At 41.5% G+C, this 21719-nt stretch overlaps 2 long non-coding RNA genes across 3 annotated transcripts in view; one reads left to right on the plus strand and one right to left on the minus strand.

Moving 5' to 3' along the window:
• The window catches only part of LOC112394946 (uncharacterized), a 234659-nt gene that overhangs the window by 16477 nt on the left and 196463 nt on the right, over positions 1 to 21719 (plus strand). The window contains exons 4-6 of one of the 2 annotated variants that reach the window (XR_003002255.1): positions 140 to 318; positions 4797 to 4979; positions 21173 to 21719. The exon at positions 21173 to 21719 is cut by the window's right edge and continues 541 nt beyond it. This is a non-coding gene — a long non-coding RNA (uncharacterized LOC112394946). Of the gene's footprint in view, positions 1 to 139; positions 319 to 4796; positions 4980 to 20037; positions 20290 to 21172 lie in introns of those variants that run through there. The other variant, XR_003002256.1, reaches the window with a different exon arrangement.
• On the minus strand, positions 11907 to 19867 carry LOC112394948 (uncharacterized). The gene is made up of 3 exons (XR_003002260.1): positions 19758 to 19867; positions 13083 to 13266; positions 11907 to 12441 (listed from the first exon to the last, which is right to left on the minus strand). It is a non-coding gene; the product is annotated as an uncharacterized LOC112394948 (long non-coding RNA).

Here is a 21719-nt window from a genome sequence, read left to right on the forward strand (position 1 = left end):
GTAGGTGAATATTTAGTCCACCTCCATTATGATTTCAGTATAAGATTTTTATATAGAAATACTTCCAAATACAGCATTTCCAAATGCACTACATTGTGTGAGTCAGATATTTCCTGTTTACCTCTTCCCAACCATTCAGCCTTGGTGCTGCCCAGCCTCCAAAAGCGTGAGAGCCAGCCTTATAGACTTATCAGCACCTCTACACACCAGCAGGAGGTGTTGGAAATAGTCTCTGAAAATTCTACACCCAAGTGCCTGCAGGGACAGCTCTTCCCTGAAGATTCTGAGAGGTCCTGCATGAAGGCCTTTGTGAACCAGGTCAGTAATAGATAAAATGCAACCATTACAGAGAACTCACATAGAACCTTCCCTAGACTAACCCTACTGCCTTGGTAATCCTACTCTGAATTCCCTTGTCACTTAAGAAAAACTTTGCACCACCAAATTGCATCCTTGTTTCTATTTGGAAACTTTTCAGAGACTCTAAGAGTTCAAAATAACTAATCTATTTTGGTTCCTGACCAATTATAGAATCCTCTCTAAGATATCTTTTTTTTTGTTTTAACTTGGCCATGCCACGCGTCTTGTAGGATCTTAGTTCCCCGAACAGGGATCGAGCCTGCGCTCCCTGCATTGGAAGCACGGAGTCTTAACCACTGGACCGCCAGGGAAGTCCCTCTAAGACATTATTTCTTCATTCATCTACTACTTCACCCATTCAAAGAACATCAACTTCCTCATTTCAGACTCTCCTGAAGCCAATCCAGTCAGCCTTTGTCCCCCATTCTACTACTGCAAACACACCTGTGAAGGTTGCAATGACCTCTCTGTTGTCAAATCCAGTGGTCAGTTGTCCATCCTCACCTTACTGCCCTCTCAGCAGCTACTTGGCACTAATGATTAGTTCCTTTCTGTTGAAACATTTTCTTCACTTTGCGTCCACCACACCACACTGGCTTTCCTTCTACTTCATTGTTTATTCCTTCTCAGTTTCTTTTGGTGGGTCCTTCCTGATTTCTGAATGCTGGGAGTCCCCTTGGGCTTAGTCCTCTGCAATTTCCCATCCAGTCCATTGCTTTATTTTATTTTATTTCTTAAATTTTTATTGGAGTATAGTTGCTTTACAATGTTGTGTTAGTTTCAGGTGTACGGAAAATTGAATCAGTTATACATATACATATATCCACTCTTTTTTAGATTCTTTTCCCATATAGGCCATTACAGAGTATTGAGTAGAGTTCCCTGGGCTATACAGTAGGTCCTTATTAGTTATCTATTTTATATATAGTAGTGTGTATATGTCAATCCCAATCTCCCAATTTATCCCCCCGTCACTTACCCCCTGAAAACCTTAAGTTTGATTTCTACATCTGTAACTCTATTTCTGTTTTGTAGATAAGTTCATTTGTACCCTTTTTTTCAGATTCCACATATAAGCGATATCATATGATCCACTGCTTTAAATACCATATCTTTTGTCCTAATGTCTGACTTGGAAGCTGCAGAGAGGGCTTCTTTTCCTAGAGGCAGTGAAGTTTGGGTTGGGCACTGAAGGAGGAAATGAGTTGGCTGAGGAGAGAAGATACTTAGGGGAATAGGATGGGGAAAGGCACAAAAGTGTGAAAAGGCAAACTGTGTTCAGAGAAGAGAGGGAAGTCTTGTGTGGGCTGAAAATAACTGGTAAGGTAGGATGTAGCCATATTATGAAGAACCTTGATTTACAGCTAAGGAACTTGGACTTTCCCCTGAAGACAATAAGTATGAAAGGTATCAGAGGTTCCTAAATAGGGAAGGGACATGATTATTCATATTAAAAATAAATACATAAAAATTTAGTAGCAAGATGACGGCTGAACTAGAGTAAGGGGAGACTGGAGCCAAGAAAGCCAATTAGAAGGTCACTGTAATAGTCTAAGGAAAGGATTATGGTCTGAATCACCATAGCAGCAACAGGATGAAAAGTAGTGACAAATCCAAGGGAGATTTAGAAGTAGCATTGAGGACATAGTTATTGATTAGGTAGGCATTTGGGAGTAGGGGAGAGAGGCCAAGGTTGAAGTGTAATGATATTAACTAAGCTAAATAAGAGAAGGAAAGCAAGAAGGTGGGGGGAGGAGGATGAGTAGCATATTAAATTTGCAGTGATTATAGGACATCCAATGGCAAATGAAAGACACGTCTGCAGATCGGGAGAGAAGTTTGGACTGAATATATAGGTTCAGAAGTCAGTGTCCACTGGTAGTTAAGTCCTCAGAATGGATGGGATACCCTGAGGAGGGCATACAGTGAGAAGAGTGCCAAGACCTTGAAAAAAAAAAGCATGCAGGCAGCTGTCAGAGGAAGAGGAGCCAGGGGAGGAGACTGGGAAGGAGCAGAGAGATAGCGTAAGAACGGGACAGAGGTCTGCAGGTAAAGGGAGACGAGACCTTCAAAGAGGAAATGATCAACAGTTCTCTTTGGGGTAGCATGAGTGATAAGGTTTGGTAATTAGATCTGATGAACACAGTTTCTACAGCATTAGAAGGCAGACTGGAACGGATCAAGTGAAGACTCCTCTTGGAAGTTTGGCTGTAAGGGAAGCAGGTAATGGCTGGGAAGAAAATGGAGTTGGGCAAGGTACAGAAATTTTTTTAATGAAATGGAAGTCTTTAGTATAACAGACAGCCAGCTAGTTTCTGCTTAAACAACTCTTGTGAGCTCACTACCCCACAAGACAACCTTGTTGCATTTTTAACTAGCAATTGATCATCCTGAACAGTTCACCATATATTTGTTGAGTGCCTGCTCTGTCTAGAGCATTGGGCTTGGCATTTCAGTGCCTAAAAAGATATTCACGACATGGTCACTTACTGAAGTGGATTTAAAATATTCAAAACTCATGAAGAAGAAAATCAATTGTAAGTCCACTATTGAGATATTACCACTAACAATATTTTTCTGTGTATCCATCCAGTCTTCTTTTCTGAGCAGATATATTTAAAAATAAATTACCAACATTTTCTGATACCATGACATCTTCCATAATCATGTTTTTACTGGATGCATAGATTTCATCAAAGGAATATATTACAATTTATAGAATACTTCTTTTTGGACCCTTACATTATCTCCAAGTGTTCAATATTATAAAGAAGGCATGCTCTACTAAATATTCTTCTACATTAAATTTTGTGAGTGTTTCTGGTTATTTTCTTAGGATGAAGTCTTAAAAATGAAATTACTGTTTTAAATAGTTTGCATACATTAAAATTTTTTTATACACAATGCCAAATTGCTCTCTAGAATGCTTGAACCAATTTACATGCCCCATATTGTATAAGCATGTATATTGTATAAGTGTGTTTATTTCCCTGAATCTTTATTCATGGAAGTTATCATTTTAAAGTTCTTGACAATTTGTTAGGTGCAAAGACATCTGGTTTTATTTTATATTTCTACTTATGGAGTCTTCACTTGATCCATTCCAGTCTGCCTTTAATTACTACTAAGACTGGACCAACCGAATTCCTTTTTTTCTTTTTGCCTTTTCATGTTCTTTACCCACACGGCTTTCGTGTTCTTTACCCACACTTCTTTTGAAATGTTGTATTATTCTTATAAATTTGTAAGAGCTCTTTATATATTAAGGACACTACCCTTTGTCACATATATATCTAGTTACAAAAGTTCTAACTCTCATTTATATTTTAATTTTGTTTGTGGTACTGTTTCATCTACATAAACTAAAAAGTTTTAAGTAGTCAAATCTATAAATGTTTTTCTTTTACAAATCATAAACCTTTATTTTTTCACTCAGATTTTTACCACTCTAAGGTCAAGAAATGCTTACACCACTTTCATCTTTTCAAGACATATCACTTCTCTTGTATGGGTCATTTTTCATATTTAACTCTTTAATCCATTGGAAATTTATTCCATTCCTTCTTTTTTTTTCTTATAAATTTCATTCATTTATTTATTTATTTTTGGCTGCAGTGGGTCTTCGTTGCTGCGCACAGACTTTCTCTAGTTGTCGAGAGCGGGGGCTACTCTTTGCTGCTGTGCGTGGGCTTTCTCTAGTTGCAGAGGAGAGGGGCTACTCTTTGTTGCTGTGCACAGGCTTCTCATTGCGGTGGCTTCTTTTTGTTGTGGAGCACCAGCTGTAGGCATGCAGGCTTCAGTAGTTGTGGCACTCGAGCTCCGTAGTTGTGACTTGTGGACTCTAGAGCACAGGCTCAGTAGTTGTCGCACATGGGCTTAGTTGCTCCGTGGTATGTGGGATTCTCCCAGACCAGGGCTTGAACTCGTGTCCCCTGCATTGGCAGGCGGATTCTTTTTTTTTTTTTTTGCGGTACGCAGACCTCTCACTGTTGTGGCCACTCCTGTTGCGGAATCTTAACCACTGCACCACCAGGGAAGTCCCCCATTCCTTCTTAATCATGTTTGTTCTATCCTTTTGAATCAGAGATGATGCTTTGGTTTCAAGAAAGAGAAATCTAACTCAAATTGGCTTAAACAAAATATTGAATTTATTGCCTCCTGTTACTAGAAAAGTTCAAAGGCTTCAGGGCCATGTATGGTTAGGTGGCTCACACAATGTGGAGAGGACCTGATGGTTCCCTCTTCATTTCTTTGCTTTAGTCCCTGGTGACAGCTTCATTCTCAATAGACTCTCCCAAGAGACTCTCCCCTCCTGGTCCCTAGATGGTGTCCAAGAACTCCCAGGTTACATGCTTCTGCATTCACTTCTAGAGGAAAGTGTCTTTGCCTTAGCACAAAAATCCTGACATTCTCTTTCGTTGATTGGACTGACTTAGGTTACATGCCCATACATGAAGTGGTCACTGGGGCCAAGGGGATGAAGTTCACTCATTGACTTAGTCTGGACCACATGCGCTATCTTCTGGTGATAAAGGTGGAGTCAGCTTTCTCAAAACTACATGGATGTCCTACAGAAAGAGCAGCTGAGAAAGAGGGATTCATGCGAGAAGACAACTAAGGTAAGGACTACATCTTTAAGTATCAAGATCATTGCTTTTGATAGAAAACGACAAATCCTCTGCCATTTGAAAACATTTGTTCTACCACCATTAACGCAATAGAAACTAGAGTTAAAATCATGAAGGGACACGGTCCCTTCCTTAGGTACTAAACCCCTTACATTCCAGTTGCGTAGGGACCAACTGGGCACATCACAGTTTCTAAATGTCTAATCATATGTGACTGGGATAATTTCCTCCATGGCCAACTAATCTATAGGTTCTCTGAATTCCTTCTTTTAAACAGGTTACATAGACTCAGTAGAAGAAATAAGACCATAGCTCCAATTCTCCCCTGAATTCATTCTGGCAAAGTCTCTGTCTCCTGGCTACTTTGTTTTCTGGTTACTTATTTGGACCATTCCTGTCTTTTTTTTTTTTTTTTAAATCTAGAAGTCTTATACCACTTTGCAATGTCTTTTCCTGGTTTGTGACCTGAGACCTATATCTTGACCTAAATATCTTCTTACAGGAGCCCTCCAAGGGCTAACTATAGCTAACTAAGTTGGACTTTGGAGAACTGGGGCTTTATGTCGACTACAGCAGTGATTCAGAAGAGGCAGGACACAATAGTACTCATGTGCTGTGTGCCAGGCACAGTTCAAAATGTCCTGCCCAGGGCAAGCCATTATCTGACCCCATGAATGGGATTAGTGCCCTTATAAGGAGAGACGATCTCTCTCTCTCTATGTGTGGATACAAGAAGGTGCTCATCTGCATCAGATACCAAATCTGCTGGCACCTTGAGCTTGGACTTACTAGCCTTCAGAACAGAGAAGTAAATGTTTTTTGTACAAGTCACCCAGTCTATGGTATTGGTTATAGCAGCTCCAACTGACAAAGACATCATCCTCCCTGCCTCTGTGACATATCTGTACAGTGACTTGGCTTCTGTGGGCCCAGAGAAGTCTCTTTTTACCCTTTCTTAGAGGTTTTGACCACAGTTTTCCTCTCTTGTCTCAGTCCTGTCTCTAGTACTTGCTGCTCTTCTATTCTTCAACTCCTTGTATGATACACCATCACTTACTGTTTTTAGAGCCTTCCCCACAAAACACTACCACGTTAAATACATCTATTGAAGACACTTTCTGATTTTAGAATTATTAAAAATGTGTGGGAAAAGCCTTGTACCTTAGCATCTAGTAAATGCTATAATTGAATGATTTTGGTTTTTAGCTACCTATTAACATCAGACAGTCTGCCCCATTCAGTAGCTGGGTTGTGCTATCCCTTCTTTATTATTACTCTTACTATACCCATAAGCAAAAAACAAACAAAAATTGTCTTCAGTACTTTTCCCAGAGTCTAGTTTTCTCTGGACTTTAAGTCCTCTGGCATTATTTTCACAGGTCTGAGTCCTTTAGAGTGAGGCCTCCCCCTCCTGCTATCTATTTTTGTACATGTCCTTTAAAAATACGAGCTAATCAGAACACTTCTTGAGCAGCCACATTGATCTTTTTTAGATGCTCCCTTTTCTTTATTGAAATCACTGGCTTCATAAGAATTTAAATTTCAAGTCACTTTACTCCTCTTGAGCTTTCTTTCCTAGTTCCTGGCCAGATAGAGCCTTATGTCCCTATATTCTCTTAACTTGCTCAAGTTTTCTTTGTATCCGGTTAGCAAGTGAAGAATTGCCTTCTCTGGCTACTACAAATTCAAGGATACTGTGGTCACTTTAAGTTGTCTGTCACTTCCATTTCACCAACACATTCTTCTTAGCTGGTTAGAATTAAGCATAGAATAGTACCTTTTCAATAAGCAATTAGTTTAAATTTAAGTCATGCCAACTTTGACGTTCACTTTTCAGCAGAATGAGCTTGTCAGTAGATGTTGAAGTTCTCCATTACCCCTACATTGTGGCCCTGTGCTATTAATTCTGTCATTTGTATTGGGAAAGCATTATTGATGTGGCCATAACAGGATCACAAAGCATGCTAGAACTAGCTGACAACACATGGCCAGTGGAGAGACAGTATGAGCCCGGAAGGGAGTGGAGAGCTCTCCTCAGGGCATGGGCTGTGAATACAGAAGCTGGCTTGGATTAGGGCAGCTGGGCTGTTCAAGACCTGATGTCTCTTACCAAGGTGAAGTTCAAGAAGCTATTAATACTAAGAAGTCCAGCATGAAGGCTGAGGCACGGGTGTATCATAGTTTAAGGAGATCACGGCAGGGGTGTGAACAGCAGAATACAGCCCTCTGTATTCTGTATTTAATACAGCCCTCTGTATTAAACAAGACATCAGAATCATGGTCAAAAAGACCAGGGTTCAAGAGAGTGTCCCAAATCTACAGGAAGCCTGGATGCAAGGCGGAATGAGCAGAGACTGAAGGTGTGGAGGTTAAGGTGGAAGCCCAGAATTGGACAAACATGGAGTGGGAGGCATAATAGGAGGGACCTGCAGATATCCAAAGCTCACAGCTGACCTGGCTAGAAGGAAGCACGACGCTGGGGCTGATACTGATGACACACTTTCTCCCTAGTCAAAACTGGCATTTAAGTCTTGGGGAACTTGGAGAATTAGACCTATAGGCAGAGCTCCTTAGACAATCCAGCAGCTGGCAAAGGCAAGACAACTAGCCAGCTGCCTTATTGTAAGCTCCTGTGACAATGTCACTTCTGCTTTTATTTTCACCCAAATCTTCTCTACCAGGCATCAACCTTCAGGTTTGTGGGTTTTCATTTGTATTCGTAAGTTCTTGACTCACAGGGCTACTCTACTTCGCCTTTGTGTGCTTCCTTTGAACAAATTACGTACCTTCATGTTGGTGTAATACAACAGCTATTGTTTACTGATTACCTATCATGTACAGGTACCATGCTAGCTGATTTACATACACTATGTCTTATTTAATTCCCACAGCTCCTCCTTGGGAGGTGGGTATTATTATGCCCATTTTAAAAAGAGGAAACTGAAGCTTATATGGTTTACATAATCAGCTCAAGGTCACACATCAGGGAAACAAAAGAGCTCGGATTTAAATTTAGTTTTGTCTAACTACCTATCTGTGGCTTAAATGACTACATTTATACTGTAATACAATTACTGTCAAACAATTCTCACTGACACCTATCAGCCACTAGATTTTTCATCTATCTATCTATCTTCTAAACCTCTTTTATCTCTAACTCTCTAACACTCAGTACTGCACTATGTAAAAATGATTATTAATAAGTACTTACTGAGAGGTGGAGTCAAGATGGTGTACTAGGAGGACCCGGAATTCACATCTCCTCACAACTAGGGCACCTACCAGGCACCAGTGGGGGACCATGGACATCTAAGGGGACAGGAGGAGCCCCCAGAGACCAGGTAGGATGTGGGGTGTGGGGGGAGTGAAGGGGGAGAAGTGGAGGTGGGACGGGACTGGCGCCCCTGAGGGGCGGCTAGTGGAGGGGAAGGAATCCCACGCCTGAGGGGAGAAATTGGGGAACCATTGGGAGGGCAGAGGATCAAAAGGCAGCGTGGCCAGGTTTCCCCTACCCACTCGGGCCCCCAGGAACCTGTTGAGATCCCCGGCCTGATCCTCTGCCCACCCCCTCCAGCCATGTGGGTCCTGAGGGGAGTGGGAGGGAGAGAAGGGGGAGCAAAAGTAAAGGCTGGACCTCTGGGACCGGCACCCCTAAGGGGTGGCTAGGGGAGGGAAGGAGTTCCTGCACCCAGCGGGACCCACCCATGGTTAGGGGTCCAGTGGCTAGGGGTCCAGCAGGGATGGGGGAGACCCTGGGGGAGATGGTGGGGGGGCAAAAAGGAACAGAAGGGAACGGGGCCAGTGCTTTCACTGTCCACTTAGGCACTGGGGAGCCTGTCCGGCTCCAAGGCCTAATCCTCTGCCCTCGGAGCCTCCTTCCTGCCGTGCAGAGCTCAAGCCCTGCCCCTGCAAACCCACCCAGGGCCCCACCTCTACACTCGGAGACCCCCTCCAATGCACTGGGCCTAAACCTTACCCACACACCCACACACAGCGCCCTATCTCCAAACTCCGGAACTCCACACTCCAGAGGCCCTCCTTTCCACATGCTGCCTCTCCCCTTTGGGCCAGTCCTAAGCAGAGGCCCCGTCCCATGCTCAAACGTCACCCGCCCAGGTCCTACCCCATCCTAAACCTTGCCCCTGCCTAAGTTCCACCCCCCACCTAAACTCCACCCCCATAGCCAAGGCTTTTTTTTTTTTCTTTTTTCTGTTGTGGTTTTATTTTACCTTGTTGCTGTTGTGTCAAATATAGTTTTATTTTTCCTAAAATATTTTTTATTCTTTGATATTATACTGCTCCTTTTTTTCTTTCTTTCTTTTTTTTTTTTTTTCTTTTTTCTGTTGTGGTTTTATTTTACCTTGTTGCTGTTGTGTCAAATATAGTTTTATTTTTCCTAAAATATTTTTTATTCTTTGATATTATACTGCTCCTTTTTTTCTTTCTTTCTTTTTTTTTTTTAACCGCACCACAAAGCTTGTGGGATCTTGGTTCCCAGGCCAGAGGTTGGGCCCGAGCTCCTGTGGTGGGAGCTCTGAGTCCAAACTGCTGGACTAACACAGAACCTCAGACCCCAGGGAATATACCAAACCTTTTTTTTCTTTTTTCTGTTGTGGTTTTATTTTACCTTGTTGCAGTTGTGTCAAATATAGTTTTATTTTTCCTAAAATATTTTTTATTCTTTGATATTATACTGCTCCTTTTTTTCTTTCTTTCTTTTTTTTTTTTAACCGCACCACAAAGCTTGTGGGATCTTGGTTCCCAGGCCAGAGGTTGGGCCCGAGCTCCTGTGGTGGGAGCTCTGAGTCCAAACTGCTGGACTAACACAGAACCTCAGACCCCAGGGAATATCAATCCGAGTGAGGTTTCCTGGAGGTCCTCATCTCAGCACCAAGACCCAGGTCTATCCAACTGCCTGCAAACTCCAGTGCTGGACATCTCAGGCCAAACAACCAGTAAGACAGGAATACAGCACCACCCATCCAAAAAAAAAAAAATGAAACGACAAAAAATATATTACAGATGAAGGAGCAAGGTAAAAAACTACAAGACCAAATAAATGAAGATGAAATAGGCAACCAACCTGAAAAAGAATTCAGAGTAATGAGAGTAAAGATGATCCAAAATCTCAGAAACAGAATGGAGAAAATACAAGAAACATTTAACACGGATCTAGAAGCACTAAAGAGCAAACAGTGATGAAGAACACAATTACTGAAATTAAAAATACTCTAGAGGGAATCAGTAACAGAATAACTGAGGAAGAAGAACGGATAAGTGAGCTGAAAGATAAAATGGTGGAAATAACTGCCAGGGAGCAGAATAAAATAAAAAAGGAATGAAAAGAATTCAGCACAGTCACAGAAACCTCTGGGATAACATTAAATGCACCAACATTCGAATTATAGGGGTTCCAGAAGAAGAGAAGTAGCCAGATTCATCAAGAAAAAAGGGAGAAAACTCAAATCAACAGAATGAAATGAAAAAGGAGGAGTAACAACTGACACCGCAGAAGCACAAAGGATCAGGAGAGATTACTACAAGCAAATATATGCCAATAAAATGGACAACTGGAAGAAATGGACAAATTCTTAGAAAAGCACAACGTTCTGAGACTGAACCAGGAAGATATAGAAAATATAAAGACCAATCACAAGCACTGAAATTAAAACTGTGATTAAAAATCTTCCAACAAACAAAAGCCCAGGACCAGATAGCTTCACAGGCAAATTCTATCAAACATTTAGAGAAGAGCTAATGCCTATCCTTCTGAAACTCTTCCAAAATACAGCAGAGGAAGGAACCCTCCCAAACTCATTCTATGAGGCCACCATCACCCTGATACCAAAACCAGACAAAGATGTCGCAAAAACTATAGGCCAGTATCTCTGATGAACATAGATGCAAAAGTCCTCAACAAAATACTAGATATATATATGGAATCTAAATAAAAAAAGGTTCTGATGAACCTAGGGGCAGGACAGGAATAAAGACACAGGCGTAGAGAATGGACTTGAGGACATGGGGAGGGGGAAGGGTAAGCTGCGAAGAAGTGAGAGAGTTGCATGGACATATATACACTACCAAATGTAAAACAGATAGCTAGTGGGAAGCAGCCGCATAGCACAGGGAGATCAGCTCGGTGCTTTGCGACCACCTAGAGGGGTGGGATAAGGAGGGTGGGAGGAAGATGTAAGAGGGAGGGGATATGGGGATATACATACGCATATAGGTGATTCACTTTGTTGTATAGCAGAAACTAACACAACACTGTAAAGCAATTATACTCCAATAAAGATGTTAAAAAAAAGTAAGTACTTACTGAATGAATTAATACAGTTAAAAAATGTGATTAGAATGACTATATCCTCTCTTGGTGTGGGTATTTACATAGTCAAGCGGTAAGAATTCTTCAGTTTGCTCTACAGAAACACTACATTCATACACGTTGAATCATTACATGGATGAGAAGGGGCCAAGTGTTAAATGAATACTGAACTGAGGAGACATACTTTATTCCCAACTAAGTCAGATGTAGGCAAATGTGTTTATATGTTCAAATAAATTTGAGAAGTTAAAGCAAAGGGTATATATGAAACAGATTATTTTCTTCAGAACTCTGAATCTGAAAATCTTTCTCACGACATGATCTTCTTGTTTGTCTGAATCAGAGGTTGCCAAACTAGTGTCCGTGGGCCAAATACAGCCCACCCGTTTTCACGTGGCCTGTGAGCTAAAAATGGTTTTCATATTGTTAAGTAGCTGAAAATGATCAAAAGAAGAATGATCCTTCATGACATGTGAAAATTACATGAAATGCACATCTCATTTTCCATAAATAAAGTTTAATTGGAAACATAGCCAAGGTCATTCATTTACTTATTGTCTATGGCTGCTTTAGCACTACCATGGCAGAGCTGAGTAGTTGGGACAGAGACTGTGTGGCCCACAAAGCCTAAAATATTTCCTTTTACAGAAAAATTTGCTAGCCTCTGGTCTAACTAAATAATACAGGATGTCATAATATTTTAAATATTGTTTAAACGACATCTATTATTTTGGTTTCTAACTAAAGGACACTGGACTCAAAAGTCATGACATCTCTTTTTGCTGTGTAGAAGGTTTCCATGTTCTCAGGACAAAGTCAAACCCTCTCCTCCTTTGGTATCCTCTATATTCTCTCCTGATAGCAGTAGCACCTTTCTGCAAAAACAATAACAGACTGAGAAGTTGGTGGTTTCTCTAAGAGGTGATATGTCTCTTCCTGCCCAAAGTCATCTTTCTCTTTGATGGGAAACTGGGGCTGGGCATCCTTATCAGTGGTTACAGTGTATTACAGAACTGTAGTGGCCCCGAAATGGATTCTCCAGACTCCATCAACTGCTTCAAGGTGGTATGATGGAGTCACATAGGTGAGGAAAAGCAAATTGCTCTTTTTGTCATCATCCAGGACCTAAATAAAGACAAAAATGACTCAGAATGACGAGACACTGGTGAATATTACTTATCAAAATGTTTTCAGGAGGCTCTTAACATCCCAGCAATGTGGGATTTTGAGCACTCAATCAATGTGTTAGCTCAGGAATGAAAGCAAGGGAGTAGAACTTCTTACTTTTCCTAAGATCAGGTTTGGTTTGCAGTACAGTTCAAGGGAATATGCCTTACTTATTTTTCGAGACACAAAGACACATTCTGTTGTCTTTTTGTATCTCTTTCTGTCTCTCTCCCTCTCTCTGTATCTTTGTCTCTCTATCCAATTTAACACAAATGTACTGATCATTGTGTGAGGCACAGTACAAGCCCTGAGGATACAAAAATAAATCAAATAATCCCAACTTTCAAGGAGCTTAGGGTTTATGAAAGAAACAAGTTAAAACGATCTTCTGGGACTTTTTGGAAGCATTTAACATGCGTTGATCCTCCTTAATATATTCCTCTCTTGGTTCCTTTGGCTCCATAGTCTCCTGGTTTTATTTTTCTAGTTTCTGATTCTTGGTCTCCATTGCCAGCTCTTTTTTTCTTTTTTTCTATCCAATTTCTAAATGATCAGAGTTTAGTCGTGGGCCTGCTTTTCTTTTGATTATATCTACCCACCTTAGGCAATCTTCTCCCAAATTTATAAATCCAGTTCTAGCAACTCTTCTGAGCTTCTAATCCATATCACAGATCTGCAGTAGGCATCTCTCCTGAGACAGAACTTCTGATCTTCCCCTGCGTTTCTGATACTATCCCAGGATTCTCCATCTCAGTAATTGACATCTCTGCTCATGCATCGGATCTTGGAAGAAATCTCAAGTCAATCATGATATTACCTCCTTCTCCATAGCTCACCGTTTCCATTGAAATGTCAAGTTCTTTAAAATAACTCTCGACTCTGATCATTTCTCTTCCTGAGCATGCTCCCACCCTAGACCAGGAAACCATCATCTCTCATATGAATCACTGAAATACCTTCCCAGTTGGTCTCTCCACTTCTATTCTTGCCCTGCTTTATCTTCTCACAGTTAATGTTTTTCAGGCAAAAAACCAAAAATGTGGGCTTCCCTGGTGGCGCAGTGGTTGAGAGTCCGCCTGCCGATGCAGGGGACACGGGTTCGTGCCCCGGTCCGGGAAGATCCCACATGCCGCGGAGCGGCTGGGCCCGTGAGCCATGGCCGCTGAGCCTGCGCGTCCGGAGCCTGTGCTCCGCAATGGGAGAGGCCGCAACAGTGAGCGGCCCTCGTACCGCAAAAAAACAAAACAAAACAAAAACCAAAAATGTAAATAGTCTTTAGAAAGAAACACAATGCTAGCAAAATCCACATGTTGCTCTTCATCCTAATCTTTTTTTTTACTTAGTAATTTATCATGAAGATCTTTTCACATCAGAACACCTAGAACTGCCTCACAATTTTTAGCAGCTGACTACCATTCACTTGTATATCTGTACCATAATTTATTTAACCATTTCTCTATTGATGGACACATAGGTTGTTTTCAGTCTTTATCTACCGTAAATAATGCTTCAGTGATGATACTAGAAGAGTCATTCTTCAATATGGGTGAGTACATCTATTGGATAAATATAGAAAAATGGAGTTTCTAGGTCAAAGGCTTTGTACATTTAGAAATTTGATAAATACTGCCAGGTTGCCCTCCTCAGAAGCTGTACCAATTTTCAGGCTATTGACAATGTAAAAAAGTGCCTGCTCCCCAGCCTGGCAAACCAAGTATGTTAATTAAACTTTCTGATTTGTGTCAACCCGATATGTAAAAAGTATATCTCATTGCAGTTGTAATTTGCATATCTCTTGTTATGAGAAAGGGTGGGTATTTTGGCATATTTTTAAGACCCATTTGTATTTCCTTAACTGCTATCTATTTGTCATACCCTTTGCCCAATCTCCCAGAGTTTTTGATGTTTTTCTTATTGATTTGTAGGAGTGCTTTGATTTCTTATTAAATAATCTAGTTACTAGATTCTTTCAGAATCCTAGTATTTTAAAAAGTCACAATTTTGTCAAATTTTCCCTAATAGTAAGTAATCCTCAAATGTTAACTCCATTATAGGGGAGCCTACAGGAAAAGCTCAGTGTAGAGGTTATGAATCGATTTGCAGAAGTCCAGACTCCCTGAAAATAGACTGACGAGACTGCCTTATACCTATATCTGTATTATTTCATTTAATTTTCCTAACAGCCCTGTGAGGCATGTATTATTATTAACTACAAAGTAAAGCTCAGAGAATGTGAATGTCCAGGGTCCCACAGCTAATAACTCTTCCACTTCTGGAACCTTGAAAGCCTAGTGATCCATCATCACTGGCCATTCTTCAGCCATACCAGGCTCTGATCCTTGATAGCTCTGATTTCTAAAAATCAATTGCTCTTCTCTTTTGCTTTCTACAAACATCCAATGAACATTTTTAAGTGCCTACCATGTGCCAGGAATTCTCATGGGGTTTACATTTTAGAGGGGTTCACATTTATAAGCAATAAAAAAAAACAGTCATAAAGTTTTACTACTATGAAAAATATATATAAGATTGGTAGGAAGGGGCAAGGAAGGATACTTTCAGCGGGGGGGGGGGGGCGGGAAGGGCCCCTTTGAGGAGGTGACATTTCAAAAGAGATCAGAATAATCAAAAGAATATTCCAGGAAAAGGAAATATCTAGGGTAAGTCCTTTAAAAACAAGAGCAAATCCAATGTATTTCAGGAATAGAAAAAAGACCACTGCAACTGGAGCCAGGGGAGAGTGGTGGGAGACAAGTTTAAAGAGGTGGTCTGGGATGCCACATAAGGCTTTCTGGCCAGCAAAGGAGTCTGGACTTTATTCAAAGTGCAATCAGAAGGCATGGAAGGATTCTAAGATGGGAGCAATATGATCTGATTTATTTTTTATGATGTATGTCACTCTAGCTGTGCTGTGGAGAAAGGAGGCAAAAGTGGAAACAGGAAAACCAATTAAAATCTATTACAAGGGCCCAGAAGATGATGTCTGTATTAGGGTGATGGCACTGGAGATAGAAAGAGACAGATTGTGGAAATGTTTTGAAGGTTAAAGTTGACCTAAATTCTTCATGGAGTAGACATGAGAACTGCAGAATAGAGAAGAATCATGAACATCTACATGCTTTTTGGCTTGAGCAAATGGTAGATGGTGATGCCATTCAATTTGAAGAAGGCTAAAAGAATCCAGAACTTTGTATTACTATATTATTTCTTTCTTCCCCTATGCATCCTTAACCTCACAGATCATGATTTTCTCTTCCCAATACTTTCATTTTCCTTCCCTACTTGGACTTTAGTCCTTCTTATCCAGAAGAACTTCCTCTATATACCTCTTCTACTCCTATCCATTCCTCAATCCACTGCAATCTGGTTACTATCCCCATTATCCCAATAATCTCCTTCTTGCTAAACACAACATTGACCTTGCTGCTAAAACCAAGGAATTTCAGTCTATTTTCCTTGGCCTTTCTCTAGCATTTAATAGTATTGACAATTCCTCCTTGGCTTCTCTGAAACTATTTGTTCCTGGTCCTTCTACATCTCTGGATGTTCTTTCCTGTATCTTTGTTTCCTCACCTTTTAAATGTTTGCATTTTCATAAGGTTCCAGAGTAGGTCTTTTTCTCTTCTTACTCTATACCTTTTCTCTTGGGGATTCCATCTACCTCCATGGACTGTCACTCACTCTGATGATTCCAGCATAAATCTCTCTCCCGAGCTCTAGACTCCCCTGTGCATTTATATAGTAGAAAACTTCATTTTGATATCCCATGGACACTTCAAACTCAACATGTTTCAAATTAAACTAATTACCTTCCCTCCTCAACCTACATCTCCTCCTGAAGTCCCCAACCTAGTGAATGGTAACACCATCTTCCCATTTACCTGAGCCATAAATCTCCTCCTATTCCTTAATTCTGCAGATATAACCAATAATAAAATTCAGCTGGTTCTATGTCCCTAATATTTCTTGAATCCTTCTCCTCTCTCCATTTCCATTCTTGTTGCCTTAGTTTAGACGTCCATCCTTTCTTTCCCCGTAATGCTGAAACAGCCTCCTAACTAGAGTGTTGCACACACTAATAAATTCTCCAAACTGGAGTGATCTTTATAAAATGGACATTTGATTGCTTCACTATGCTCCTCAAGATTCACCAGTAGTTCTCCACTGGCCTTAGGATAAGTTGAAACTTCTTAGGAAGACATAAAAGACTTTTCATAATACAAGACCTTGCTGATCCTTCTGGGTTCCACCGTGCATTCATACAAGACAGAAGCTACTACTTGCTGGGCACTGTCCTTCACCTTCAACTCTATGGGCCCACTTTTTTACCCCCAGGACTTTACATATAAGACTTTCTTCGCCTGGACTACATTTCTCTTTAACTTTCTCACTTGCCTGGATTATTCTACTTATGCTTCAGAACTCCTCTCTGAATTCATCTTCTATGGTTAGGGACCCTGACTATGCCCAGTCAAGGTTAAGTACCTTTCCAATGAGCTCCCCTGTTGCTAGCATCTCACTGTTGTGTGATCAACTATGTACTCATCTGTCTCCTCATTAAACTACAAGATCCTTCAGAGCAGACTGTCTTATTCGTCTTTGTATTCCCAGTGCCTTGCTCAGTACCTGACACACAGCAAGCACTCAATAATGAATAAATAAAGTGGAAGAGTTGGGTTTCAAAGTCAGATCTTCTCTCTCTGGCACAAATCTCACATTTCTTTATCCTACTTCTTAACATCTTGAATCTGAAAATTTCAAGAATCCATGCTACATTTTTGCCTATCACTAATTAAAATACAGGCAAATAGATTACTAACTCCGTGAGGGTTCAGTTAACCATGTATTTCTTGAATAGCCCTTATTCATCATTCCACCATTTTGCTCATCAAAGTACTTTGGGTTAACTATATCTAAAATGACTGAAAGATCTTTCAATACACTTTTATATCCTTTCTATCTTTTATCCTGTTACTTCTACAGCACCGAAAAGCAAGCAGAGAGTAAATACATTGGGAGTCGGGTCCATTTTATTTGTCTGGCAACTGACACTAAAAAGTGATGGGTCAACAGCAAACCATTTCCCATTAACATTTCCTCCAAGGTCTCTATGGGTATTAAAGTTTCAGTGTGAAAATTTAACACTGCAAAATTCAGCTAAAATTGAAATTTTTATGTAGTGAGTTCAATATAATCACAAAGTTTTGTAAATGGAAGGAATCTTATAGATCCTTTAGCCCAGCACTTTTGTTAAGCTTCCATGAGGTAACAGACACGAGAAGACCTATAATAGCTCACCCAGTGTGTAGAATTTCCTAACTTTCAGTTGGCCGATCTTTCCTCAATGCCATAGATACCCTATTATTTTCCATCTAAACAAATTATCTACATCGGAACCTATCTAACTATTTACATAGTGCTTATCTTTATGATATTGCCTTTGTGATATCCTTGTTATAAAGAGGAAGGAACTGAAAAATAAGCAAGGCTGTCTTATCCAGGAACATAAGAGAATTGGTAAAAGAGACAATTAGTACAAAGAAATGGGCTCCTATTTGTAGTGTAGCCTTGTAATCACACTCTGTTCTCTGAGTGCCCCAATGCTAAACCAAGCTTATTTGTGCTTCTGGGGCCTGGATTCTATTCAGTTCTATGCCTTATTTAGTCTAAATGATTTCCTCAGCTTCAATGTGTATTTTTTTAGCTTTATTTTATAAATATCATACTTAAATCTCCTCTCAAATTGGGTTTGTTTTAGTTCTAATGCTGAGGAATCAAGATTCTCGGTAAGAGAAATAAAGATGATGGGTTTTTCTAGGCTTTACATTTCAAGAATGGTTTTCTCAAATGGCAACTGGCAGTCTACTTTATTCCTCAAATGATGACGTTTTCCATGGGAATTAGAATTTAATTGGGATAATTTGTTTCCACGGAAAGCACAGATTTCTTTCCAAGAGGATCAGTTTGATAATGTTTTACCAGCTAAAGCTACGAGACCAAATATAAACCAGTTCTGAGAAACAGGAAGTGAACCTAACTGGTCTAGTCTGCGTGTCCCTGGCAGTGACGCACATACAGAAATCAAATTAGGAAAACAAGATATGTGGGTGTGAGGCAATCGATAATAATCCAGGATGCTACAACACAAGCGAGGACGCCTTTAACCAAATGCCATTCATTTTAATAACACCCTGAGAAGTTTGATTTCCACATAACATGCTAGTGATTAGAGAGCAGGATGAGCTTGAGTTCCCTAGCAACAGCATGTGCTTTTGAGACAGTCATTAGCCTTTCAGTTAATCCCGCCAACCCCTTACTGCTAATGTATGACTGACATTAAAGAGAAGAAAAAAAAAAGAAAAGCTGTCGCAGAAAGTGCTTTGAAATTTCCAGGAGCAAAATGCAAAAGAATAATAATTTTTTAAAAAGTTGTCCTGAGAATTGCACTCAGGTAAAAGAAGTAATGTTCCTATACGCCCAGCCTGTCCCCTTGTTCACTGCTTTCAGTTCTAGATCTCTGAATCCCCTCCCGGTAAAGGGCAGCAGAGGTGAACTTGTGCAGAGGTGAAATTGTTCAGAGTTTAAGGCAGTCCCCTTAACCAACATAAATCACAGCCTGAAAGTGGAGTGCATAGTGGGGTGGGCAGTTTGTGTAGGACCGAGGCTGACGGGGGTGGGGCTGGGTGGGCGGAGGGAACGTAAGGCAGTTTTCTTTCTCCTTTAAGCAGAGTAAATTACCCTGGTTGAAGCTGCTTGGGGAAGGAGGGTGGTGAAGGGAATGAAGCTATGTTCCCTATTGATTGTTTAATTGCACCAGAGGCTGTTTGTCCAAGGCCACTGGCCAAGAGCATTATGTTCGTGGCTAAAGTGAGGTTGGGCAGGTTTCCATAGCCTTTCCTAGTGTTAAACAAGACAACCCGTAAAGCTCAGCCAGGCTATAGGAATATGGTGTGTGTTGACTTTTGCTAGCCAGCTGTACGTACCCTAAAGCGCCACGGCTGGTGGGATGATGGTTTTCTAACTCTGAATCATTGCCTCTAGCTTGGTCCTTAGTTCAGGATGCACAACTCCTCTGTGTAGCCTGGGTCAACTGCGGGGCGTCATTCGAACGGTAACTATTGCCGCGGGTCATCCTTATCGTGGCCTGGGTCCCTTTCAGCTGGACACTGGACTCCTTCAGTTTGGCTGGGGTGATTCCTAGTTCTCCCCGCCTCCCCACCTAACCCCCCTGCGCACTCCCTTCCCAAGGCGACCACCTGCGCCGCCCCACTTACCATCTGCCCCGCGGGGAGGGCTCCCCGGGGTAGCGGAACCCTCCCTGCTCCCGGGCGGCTCTGGGGGAACTCGGTGTTTGCCTCCAGCCCTTCGCTGCTGGAGAGATCAGGTTCCTCCCCTCCTCCCCCTCCAGCTCCGGCCGCCGCCGCCGCCGCCTCCTTCTTGCATGACACAGCAGAACCGCAGCTGCCGCAGCAAGTCCCAACCATCCGCCCAGGAAGCGCCGCAACCCGGACTCGGGAGGGGCGGAGAGGGAACCAGGCTGGGGCCACCGCCGAGGGGGATTCTTGCCCCCACTTTGCGCCACACACTCTTTTCCCAGCTCAGGGGCAAGGGAACAAAATCAGGCTAAAACCGACCAGGCCAAGCCCTTGAGGGAAGCTGGGGTTCGGCGTTCTCAGGGATGGGACCAGAGAGAAGGGTGTGAAGGAGACCCCAGTTGAGGCAGGACATTGCAGGTAAAGAAGGGGAAGAAGAGGCCGAGAAGTCGAGGGCCAGACTGTGAAGGAGAATAAAGGAGGTCAAAGAGAGGTAAGGAGGTAGAGTTGCTGAGAAGGGAGAGCGAGCAGGGAAGGGGAGGAGGGGACCTGCTGGGGAAGGAGGATTGGGAGGGAATATATGGGGAGGCTTGAGCTAAGTATCCAGGCAGCACAGGGCTGAATTGGGAGGCAAAGGCAGAAAAGCGGAAAGGGATAGAAGAATTAGGCTTTAGATAGGAACGTAAATATTGGGGGACATATTAAGGAATCAGAAAGGATGTAGTGGAGATCATGCATCATGGCTGATGAGGGAAACTGATGAGCTGGAAAGAGATACAGTCAAGGCAAAGCCAAAAAGAAAGCATGATCTTCCGTTCCATTCTTCAGTTTCCTATAAAGTTTTTCATAATTCTGCCAAACCAACAGGGAGTTTTCCTTACAAATGGAAAAGCATGAACTAAAACATAGAAAAAGCCGTTTAGCTTAGATTTACAGGATAAAATCTCATGGTCCACCCAATCTTTAAGGCAGAGATTTAGGATTGGGGGTTGTGATTCAATAACACTGAAGGCACTCAAAGCTGATATTACAGTTTCCACATCACTGGACTTAAGTGTTTCAAAGTTTTTGTTAAATGCTTCAGTTAAATGCTAGAAATGATGACAAAATCATTGGTTCAAAATGTCATAAAAAGGCATACACTTTCCTTTTTCTCTACACACACATATGCATGTATATGTAAATCTATATGTAATTTCTAGTGTCTAGCATGTCCGCAATGATTAAGGGGAAAATGTGTTTTTCTGATTATTTGATTTCCCACCAAACACACACTACGCGTTTTACAGCAGATCAGCTGCTTCTCACCATTTTAAAGAATGTGGTCAGAAAAGTAATGCAAAAACTGCCACTGTGGTTTTGTCTGTACCTTCCAGGTCATATCGTCGTACCTCACTTCCTGACACAAACAAGTTTTTACTGTTGTCAGCAACAAAGCCCTAATATAGCTGCGGAAGAGAAAAACTGCATTGCATTTGCCTCCTGCAAGCATCATCAACACAGTTACCGGAGGAATGTAATTCCAGAAAAGCTTTAAAGCTGGTGTGATGGTAATTATGTATCAAATGCCTGATTCTATTTCTGTTATTATTTTGTCATTTCTGATCTACTCAACAGCAGGCTGAACTCGCAGAGGGAAAAATCCAGTTTTTCTTTTTCCCTTGGTAAAATTTAATCGGACCTGATACAAAACTCATTGCTCTTGGGGAAAATAAAGTAGGAGCCACGAAATGTAATTTTAACAGAGCGTGGGTTTTGTGACTGTAGGAAAGGATTTAAGGACGCTCCTTCTGTTCGGTTTCCTATGTAATGAGAAAAGGCTACACGCACGCACAGACGCCACAGCTCCCGGATGCTGTGGCTCACTCATCTGGGCTTCTGCAGCGCCAGAAGCCCCTCCGGGATGCTGCGAGGGGCTCTCGG

Source organism: Neophocaena asiaeorientalis, unplaced genomic scaffold (assembly GCF_003031525.2).
Source record: "Neophocaena asiaeorientalis asiaeorientalis breed wild unplaced genomic scaffold, Neophocaena_asiaeorientalis_V1.1 scaffold364, whole genome shotgun sequence".
Taxonomy (NCBI): Eukaryota; Metazoa; Chordata; class Mammalia; order Artiodactyla; family Phocoenidae; genus Neophocaena; species Neophocaena asiaeorientalis.